Source organism: Ranitomeya imitator, chromosome 2 (genome assembly GCF_032444005.1).
Source record: "Ranitomeya imitator isolate aRanImi1 chromosome 2, aRanImi1.pri, whole genome shotgun sequence".
Taxonomy (NCBI): domain Eukaryota; kingdom Metazoa; phylum Chordata; class Amphibia; order Anura; family Dendrobatidae; genus Ranitomeya; species Ranitomeya imitator.
This window is the reverse complement of record NC_091283.1, coordinates 232,096,672-232,107,315: the sequence shown is the minus strand read 5'-3', so window position 1 is coordinate 232,107,315 and position 10,644 is coordinate 232,096,672. Positions and strand designations below refer to the sequence as shown.

The window sequence follows — 10,644 nt, the reverse complement described above, 5'->3', positions numbered from 1 at the left end:
CCGTCTCGGTCTACGAACCTTTTCAAGGACCTGGAATCGTAGTTGGGATATGTTGTGTCGGGCCTCTTTGAAATGAGCCGGCAGGGGCAACCAGGTTTTTTCGCATCTAATCGTAGATTTATGGCTTGTGATTCGATCCCTGATTGCCTGAATGGTCTCGCCCACATACAGTAGGCCACATGGGCATTTGATGATATATACAACATAGTTTGATTCGCAGGTATGATATTCCCTGATAGGGTATGATTTCCCCGTACGAGGATGGACCACTTCACTCCCTTTGATTATGTTAGAGCAACATGTGCAATTCAAACAAGGAAATGTGCCCCTCCTCGTCTGGCCACTAAGTGTACGGGTTACAGTTTGTTTTGAAGATCCCACATCGGCCCTAACAAGTCTGTCCTTTATATTTGGTGGTCTGCGTAAGCACATCAAAGGGGGATTTTTGAAGATCGCTATACCAACAGGCGACCTCACCCAAGATCACGCCGCCCGGCAGGAAGATTTGCAGCTTCCGGGGACTCCTCACCGGCTGGGGGATCCTCCCCTGGCTCTGGAAGCGACGTCGGTGGGACTTCAACAACAAGAGTGCCTTTTTTAGGCCCAAGCGGTCGCCATCCAGGAGGTCGAGAAGGAAAGGACCGAGAACGCCAGATGACTCTTCGCTCACAGGTAGGGGTCCAAACCTGGTAGTAAATATTTCTGACTACTCTCTTTCCCCTCTTGAACTTAGGGTGTTGAATAAGGGTCTGTCATTCTGCCCTACTCCCAGATGGGATTCCTTTCAGTTAGAGAAGGATTTACAAAGCTTCTACCGCAGTATACGACTTAAAGTGCACTTTGAGGACAACCCACTCTTCACTAGCAACACACTAGGGACAGTACCAGACAGGGACGGAGGACCACTAATTACACTAGATCAATTAGGATTAAGGAACCCCAGTAAGTTCATGCCTCCCAAAACTAATCATGCTGTAGAGACCTTTATTTCTCTCCTAGACAGAGATATTAAAGAAACCATCCTGGACCAACGTTTAGGCTTCCTCCCGGTCCGACATAATCTAACACCCCTTGAAAAACAAGCACTTGCTTCACTTAAGGACAATAGCCACATTGTAATTAAACCTGCGGATAAAGGTGGGGCCACCGTAGTGATGAACAAAAATCAATATGTAGCTGAGATTAGGAGACAACTAGCAGATACCACCACGTATAAGCAAATCCAATCAGATCCAGTCTATAATATTCGGAGAAAAATTGACACCATTTTGAACAAACACTCACAACTACAAACCATTGATGCCAAAACCAAAACATTCCTGACAAACGACCACCCAGTTACTCCAGTTTTATACATTCTTCCTAAAATTCATAAAAACTTACAGAATCCCCCTGGACGCCCCATCGTGGCATCCACGGACTCCATCCTCAATCCGGTATCCATTTATTTGGAAAAGATACTCACGCCATATACCCACAAAACCAAATCCTTTATCCTTGACACAAGCGACTTCCTCAGAAAAATTCAGGACATCAACATAGTTCCAACTAATAGCATCTTGTGTACCTTAGATGTCAACAGTTTATATACATCAATCACACACGACACAGGGATAGAGGCGGTCTCCCTAACTTTATCTGAGGCGGGAGTGGACACACGTTCACAAGATCTTTGTCTTGAGTTACTCAACTTGGTACTCAGAGAAAATTATTTTCTCTTTGAGGATGACTTCTATGTTCAAATATGCGGAACCGCCATGGGTTCAAATGTAGCGCCCGCATATGCAAACCTTTATATGGATCGCTTTGAAAGAGACTTCATCTATCCCGATACACGATTCCAGCAGTATGCTCTTCTATGGTATCGTTACATAGATGACATTTTCTGCATCTGGCAAGGCGACCATACTTCCCTAAATGCTTTCTTTAACACTATAAATGAAATCCGACCAGAGCTCAAATTTTCTATTTCACATCACACAGATGTCATCACATTTTTGGACACGAAAGTTTGTAAGGATGTCGATGGTTCCCTTACCACTGATATCTATACCAAACCTACAGATAGGAATAACCTCCTACAATACAGCAGTTGTCACCCAAAATCTACCAGAAACAGTCTTCCGAGATCCCAATTTAAGAGAGTTTCCAGAATTGTGTCAAACCCCACCGTTAGACAATCCAGACTACACGAAATGTCCAAAAAGTTTGAAGACAGAGAATATCCAGGTACACTCCTGAAGACAGAGATGACCAAAGTTTTATCTGAAATAGATCCCACACCAACTTCGCTGCCAAAACCATCTAGGTTACCCTTCGTCCACGGCCACCATCCATCTATGCAGAGGGTTCACAATTTAATCCACAAACAATGGCCCCTTCTTTCGAAAGCATATCCCGGTATAGCGATCTTCAAAAATCCCCCTTTGATGTGCTTACGCAGACCACCAAATATAAAGGACAGACTTGTTAGGGCCGATGTGGGATCTTCAAAACAAACTGTAACCCGTACACTTAGTGGCCAGACGAGGAGGGGCACATTTCCTTGTTTGAATTGCACATGTTGCTCTAACATAATCAAAGGGAGTGAAGTGGTCCATCCTCGTACGGGGAAATCATACCCTATCAGGGAATATCATACCTGCGAATCAAACTATGTTGTATATATCATCAAATGCCCATGTGGCCTACTGTATGTGGGCGAGACCATTCAGGCAATCAGGGATCGAATCACAAGCCATAAATCTACGATTAGATGCGAAAAAACCTGGTTGCCCCTGCCGGCTCATTTCAAAGAGGCCCGACACAACATATCCCAACTACGATTCCAGGTCCTTGAAAAGGTTCGTAGACCGAGACGGGGTGGTAATCATATCCAGCTGTTGAAACAGCGTGAAACGTACTGGATCTATACGTTGGATACACTCAGCCCGAGAGGCCTCAACCGTGAAATTGACTGGCTAACATAATGCATTTTTTTCCCCCTAGACCCACTGAATAGTCGCACGCAACCACTCGGCAATCCTCTTTGTGGAGTTGGTAAGATTCCCCACTTTAGTGCAGATTTTGTCTAAGTTTCCTTCCGTTTTCTTACTTTTTCCTCTAAGTTTCCTTTATAATTTCTTTTTGTGTCTATGGTTTGGACTCCTACTCATATATAGTTGTGTCATGTAGTATCACCACAGAGACTTTGCGTTTCTTTGTTTTTTGACATTTTGCCTGCATTTCCTGGTATGCCATATCCTTGTATGAATGTGCATTTCAAGATATATGCATTAGGTTAATTTCTGGTTACTCCTTACACACCAGATCACTGTAAGTAGGGGTAACAGCTCCAACATCAGTTTATTTTCTCATTACGTTTGTTTCCCCATACATCAATATATCTTACCATCCTATACACTCTTGATTCTTCCTCCAGACCTATAGGACATTATTACACTCATATCCTACGTAGTTATCACACCTAACCAGATATACACATTATAGGGCATCAGGTCATTTCATCTGACCACCGCAGATTACGCTCTCCCTACTCCCTTGGTCTATTAGAACGCCATCACAGATGCGCACACGCCGGCATCCACAGCACCCTGTGCGAGTCGGTACGCTTTCCCATTTGCGCACGCGCCGGCGTCTGGTGCACTTCCGCTATCCCATTTGCGCACGCGCCGGCTCTCACGGCGCTCCCGAGGCTCCTCCGTCCCACCATTCCATATGCGCACGCGCCGGCGTCTGGTGCACTTCCGGCCACAAGCCCCAGCAGCGCTCTATATTTGAGCGCTTATCTTATGCAGGACGCATTCCCTCACTACGCCGGCCACTAGCTTGGACACGGATGTGTCAGCACCGGCTGGTTCCTTGGGATCCCTGACGCCTACGCCAGCACCTTAATAGACACGGCTGTGTCACTGCCTAAACGCTAATCTTAGAGGGCAATTTCCACCTGGGATCTCCCACCCCTGCTCCTGACACCGCTGTATCAGCTGTGCACCACTACGCCTAACCGGACGTATGTTTCTACTACCAGATAAGTATTCCCATTTCTTTTTAGTCCTCTAACTTGTTATCTAATGCCACATATCTTTTATTCTCAGCTAGTGCCACACATACGGGCATCTTACCCTATGGAGCTCTTATCATATTAGCCTACTCTCGGACTACACACTGTAGCCTATATATCCACAGGTCAGGTGCCTTTCCTTTTTTATAAGCTATAGCAGCATATCACTACTAGGACGTATCCTCATTATTATATTCTCCTATAGGCTCCTGGCACCCGACTGGAATATCCATTTACTTTATTTGTTCCAAAAGACATTGTCCAGCCCTGAATACACGGATATCTATGATAATTACAGGGTACGTTTATGCTCTCTTCCATATTCCCCCACACTCTATACCAGATCCATAATGTACTACCAGACTCACATTTACTTATATACTTTTTACCCTCCATTCCCACTAGGACTTAACCTCTTATCAGTACCACATTTGCGACACCCTGAACTGAGACTTACTCTGCATACTAGGTGGGCCACCCTCATTTGCCGTGTCACCTTTTCATAGCATGTCTATAGCATGATTTATCTAGATATACTATAGTTCCTCAGGCCATTGTCTGGCCCTCTAGACTATTTTCTTAATTATCCATAATGTAGTTGTATGCACTATTACATGTGGGCATATCCTTGTCATTATATAAACAACCCCCCCCCCCCTTTTTCCGATCTTCTTGTTTATATACACCCCTTGGTGCATCATTTTTTACTCCCCTTTCTTTAGTATACTTCGTTACATGGTCTCACAGAGTCATCACTCTGTACATGATTATCATCTAAACCTCGAGTTGTATATCTTGTATATATTGTACAGTACATATCTTTATTGTGTTTTTGTATATACTATATTGTAAATAGTTGTATCTCTATGTTTTTTGCAGCGACGTTGTGACCAAGGCTATGTATTGGCCGAAACGTCAAAATTTACCAGTCGCTTTATCTTGAAATCACTATAAATAAACTTTCACTTTCAAGCATATCCTTCTTTGAACGTGTGCAGTGATCTCTATATCCAGTGACATTGGAACCTTTGGTTCCCTTCACTAGCACCGTCACCTTTTCCCGAGTTGAGTGCTAGCCATCATATCTTTTGGATTCACAAATTTTTTGGTTATCAGCACCAACAGAATACATGTCATCAGAGACCTATATGTACGATGATGCTACAGGATCAACAATCCTGTCCAAAATAAGGACAAAAACAGACTTCCTACACATACCTAATAGGGATATCAAAACAAGAGATTGGGAGAAGGAGAGGAAAAGACTTATAGCCTACGACCTACATTGCGCCACCCTTGGAGAATACCATCGACAAGGGAAGATACCACGAGGCCTGCGGTGCAACCTCCGACCAACGTTATTCTCTGACAACGACCAATATTGCACTACCTTTCAAAAAATACTCAACAAGTGTTCGTTCGATATCATTTTACTAACTATTGAATATTTACAGGAAGCTATAAAAGAGACAGAAGAAAAAATCGTAACCATCGAAACACAGCTTACCTCTACCCTCACCAATTCAGAATTCAACACCTTAAAGAACAAGGTAGATTCCATCCTATCGACACACCAAAAGACCTTGGAAGAAAGGAAACGGACTAAATTTCAAAGAGACACCGAGGATTATCTGACAAACAGAGTGTATCGATGGGACGAAACAACCAACAGGCGACCTCACCCAAGATCACGCCGCCCGGCAGGAAGATTTGCAGCTTCCGGGGACTCCTCACCGGCTGGGGGATCCTCCCCTGGCTCTGGAAGCGACGTCGGTGGGACTTCAACAACAAGAGTGCCTTTTTTAGGCCCAAGCGGTCGCCATCCAGGAGGTCGAGAAGGAAAGGACCGAGAACGCCAGATGACTCTTCGCTCACAGGTAGGGGTCCAAACCTGGTAGTAAATATTTCTGACTACTCTCTTTCCCCTCTTGAACTTAGGGTGTTGAATAAGGGTCTGTCATTCTGCCCTACTCCCAGATGGGATTCCTTTCAGTTAGAGAAGGATTTACAAAGCTTCTACCGCAGTATACGACTTAAAGTGCACTTTGAGGACAACCCACTCTTCACTAGCAACACACTAGGGACAGTACCAGACAGGGACGGAGGACCACTAATTACACTAGATCAATTAGGATTAAGGAACCCCAGTAAGTTCATGCCTCCCAAAACTAATCATGCTGTAGAGACCTTTATTTCTCTCCTAGACAGAGATATTAAAGAAACCATCCTGGACCAACGTTTAGGCTTCCTCCCGGTCCGACATAATCTAACACCCCTTGAAAAACAAGCACTTGCTTCACTTAAGGACAATAGCCACATTGTAATTAAACCTGCGGATAAAGGTGGGGCCACCGTAGTGATGAACAAAAATCAATATGTAGCTGAGATTAGGAGACAACTAGCAGATACCACCACGTATAAGCAAATCCAATCAGATCCAGTCTATAATATTCGGAGAAAAATTGACACCATTTTGAACAAACACTCACAACTACAAACCATTGATGCCAAAACCAAAACATTCCTGACAAACGACCACCCAGTTACTCCAGTTTTATACATTCTTCCTAAAATTCATAAAAACTTACAGAATCCCCCTGGACGCCCCATCGTGGCATCCACGGACTCCATCCTCAATCCGGTATCCATTTATTTGGAAAAGATACTCACGCCATATACCCACAAAACCAAATCCTTTATCCTTGACACAAGCGACTTCCTCAGAAAAATTCAGGACATCAACATAGTTCCAACTAATAGCATCTTGTGTACCTTAGATGTCAACAGTTTATATACATCAATCACACACGACACAGGGATAGAGGCGGTCTCCCTAACTTTATCTGAGGCGGAAGTGGACACACGTTCACAAGATCTTTGTCTTGAGTTACTCAACTTGGTACTCAGAGAAAATTATTTTCTCTTTGAGGATGACTTCTATGTTCAAATATGCGGAACCGCCATGGGTTCAAATGTAGCGCCCGCATATGCAAACCTTTATATGGATCGCTTTGAAAGAGACTTCATCTATCCCGATACACAATTCCAGCAGTATGCTCTTCTATGGTATCGTTACATAGATGACATTTTCTGCATCTGGCAAGGCGACCATACTTCCCTAAATGCTTTCTTTAACACTATAAATGAAATCCGACCAGAGCTCAAATTTTCTATTTCACATCACACAGATGTCATCACATTTTTGGACACGAAAGTTTGTAAGGATGTCGATGGTTCCCTTACCACTGATATCTATACCAAACCTACAGATAGGAATAACCTCCTACAATACAGCAGTTGTCACCCAAAATCTACCAGAAACAGTCTTCCGAGATCCCAATTTAAGAGAGTTTCCAGAATTGTGTCAAACCCCACCGTTAGACAATCCAGACTACACGAAATGTCCAAAAAGTTTGAAGACAGAGAATATCCAGGTACACTCCTGAAGACAGAGATGACCAAAGTTTTATCTGAAATAGATCCCACACCAACTTCGCTGCCAAAACTATCTAGGTTACCCTTCGTCCACGGCCACCATCCATCTATGCAGAGGGTTCACAATTTAATCCACAAACAATGGCCCCTTCTTTCGAAAGCATATCCCGGTATAGCGATCTTCAAAAATCCCCCTTTGATGTGCTTACGCAGACCACCAAATATAAAGGACAGACTTGTTAGGGCCGATGTGGGATCTTCAAAACAAACTGTAACCCGTACACTTAGTGGCCAGACGAGGAGGGGCACATTTCCTTGTTTGAATTGCACATGTTGCTCTAACATAATCAAAGGGAGTGAAGTGGTCCATCCTCGTACGGGGAAATCATACCCTATCAGGGAATATCATACCTGCGAATCAAACTATGTTGTATATATCATCAAATGCCCATGTGGCCTACTGTATGTGGGCGAGACCATTCAGGCAATCAGGGATCGAATCACAAGCCATAAATCTACGATTAGATGCGAAAAAACCTGGTTGCCCCTGCCGGCTCATTTCAAAGAGGCCCGACACAACATATCCCAACTACGATTCCAGGTCCTTGAAAAGGTTCGTAGACCGAGACGGGGTGGTAATCATATCCAGCTGTTGAAACAGCGTGAAACGTACTGGATCTATACGTTGGATACACTCAGCCCGAGAGGCCTCAACCGTGAAATTGACTGGCTAACATAATGCATTTTTTTCCCCCTAGACCCACTGAATAGTCGCACGCAACCACTCGGCAATCCTCTTTGTGGAGTTGGTAAGATTCCCCACTTTAGTGCAGATTTTGTCTAAGTTTCCTTCCGTTTTCTTACTTTTTCCTCTAAGTTTCCTTTATAATTTCTTTTTGTGTCTATGGTTTGGACTCCTACTCATATATAGTTGTGTCATGTAGTATCACCACAGAGACTTTGCGTTTCTTTGTTTTTTGACATTTTGCCTGCATTTCCTGGTATGCCATATCCTTGTATGAATGTGCATTTCAAGATATATGCATTAGGTTAATTTCTGGTTACTCCTTACACACCAGATCACTGTAAGTAGGGGTAACAGCTCCAACATCAGTTTATTTTCTCATTACGTTTGTTTCCCCATACATCAATATATCTTACCATCCTATACACTCTTGATTCTTCCTCCAGACCTATAGGACATTATTACACTCATATCCTACGTAGTTATCACACCTAACCAGATATACACATTATAGGGCATCAGGTCATTTCATCTGACCACCGCAGATTACGCTCTCCCTACTCCCTTGGTCTATTAGAACGCCATCACAGATGCGCACACGCCGGCATCCACAGCACCCTGTGCGAGTCGGTACGCTTTCCCATTTGCGCACGCGCCGGCGTCTGGTGCACTTCCGCTATCCCATTTGCGCACGCGCCGGCTCTCACGGCGCTCCCGAGGCTCCTCCGTCCCACCATTCCATATGCGCACGCGCCGGCGTCTGGTGCACTTCCGGCCACAAGCCCCAGCAGCGCTCTATATTTGAGCGCTTATCTTATGCAGGACGCATTCCCTCACTACGCCGGCCACTAGCTTGGACACGGATGTGTCAGCACCGGCTGGTTCCTTGGGATCCCTGACGCCTACGCCAGCACCTTAATAGACACGGCTGTGTCACTGCCTAAACGCTAATCTTAGAGGGCAATTTCCACCTGGGATCTCCCACCCCTGCTCCTGACACCGCTGTATCAGCTGTGCACCACTACGCCTAACCGGACGTATGTTTCTACTACCAGATAAGTATTCCCATTTCTTTTTAGTCCTCTAACTTGTTATCTAATGCCACATATCTTTTATTCTCAGCTAGTGCCACACATACGGGCATCTTACCCTATGGAGCTCTTATCATATTAGCCTACTCTCGGACTACACACTGTAGCCTATATATCCACAGGTCAGGTGCCTTTCCTTTTTTATAAGCTATAGCAGCATATCACTACTAGGACGTATCCTCATTATTATATTCTCCTATAGGCTCCTGGCACCCGACTGGAATATCCATTTACTTTATTTGTTCCAAAAGACATTGTCCAGCCCTGAATACACGGATATCTATGATAATTACAGGGTACGTTTATGCTCTCTTCCATATTCCCCCACACTCTATACCAGATCCATAATGTACTACCAGACTCACATTTACTTATATACTTTTTACCCTCCATTCCCACTAGGACTTAACCTCTTATCAGTACCACATTTGCGACACCCTGAACTGAGACTTACTCTGCATACTAGGTGGGCCACCCTCATTTGCCGTGTCACCTTTTCATAGCATGTCTATAGCATGATTTATCTAGATATACTATAGTTCCTCAGGCCATTGTCTGGCCCTCTAGACTATTTTCTTAATTATCCATAATGTAGTTGTATGCACTATTACATGTGGGCATATCCTTGTCATTATATAAACAACCCCCCCCCCCCTTTTTCCGATCTTCTTGTTTATATACACCCCTTGGTGCATCATTTTTTACTCCCCTTTCTTTAGTATACTTCGTTACATGGTCTCACAGAGTCATCACTCTGTACATGATTATCATCTAAACCTCGAGTTGTATATCTTGTATATATTGTACAGTACATATCTTTATTGTGTTTTTGTATATACTATATTGTAAATAGTTGTATCTCTATGTTTTTTGCAGCGACGTTGTGACCAAGGCTATGTATTGGCCGAAACGTCAAAATTTACCAGTCGCTTTATCTTGAAATCACTATAAATAAACTTTCACTTTCAAGCATATCCTTCTTTGAACGTGTGCAGTGATCTCTATATCCAGTGACATTGGAACCTTTGGTTCCCTTCACTAGCACCGTCACCTTTTCCCGAGTTGAGTGCTAGCCATCATATCTTTTGCTTCCACGAAGTAGACACTCCAGCTTCCTCCATCTGAAGTGTCCTGCTCCATCGTGGTACGCTTCCAGAACCATTGGCGCATCTTGTCTTGGGACCACTATCTGCCAAACCAACTCATGAGTGCGTGGGTCGATGTTTCTTTGGCACAGCTTACCATCGTGCATAAAGAGTTTGCCTTTCTCCTTCCACAGTTGTTGTGTCTCTTGTGGATCATCTGGGCCA

The 10,644-nt window shown here is 44.0% G+C and overlaps 1 long non-coding RNA gene across 1 annotated transcript; it reads left to right on the top strand.

Annotated features, from left to right (window-relative positions):
• The first annotated feature begins 472 nt into the window (after positions 1-472).
• Positions 473-4,679, top strand: LOC138667325 (uncharacterized). Its single transcript, XR_011318714.1, has 3 exons — positions 473-672; positions 2,989-3,039; positions 4,269-4,679. It is a non-coding gene; the product is annotated as an uncharacterized lncRNA (long non-coding RNA).
• Positions 4,680-10,644: the final 5,965 nt, after the last annotated feature.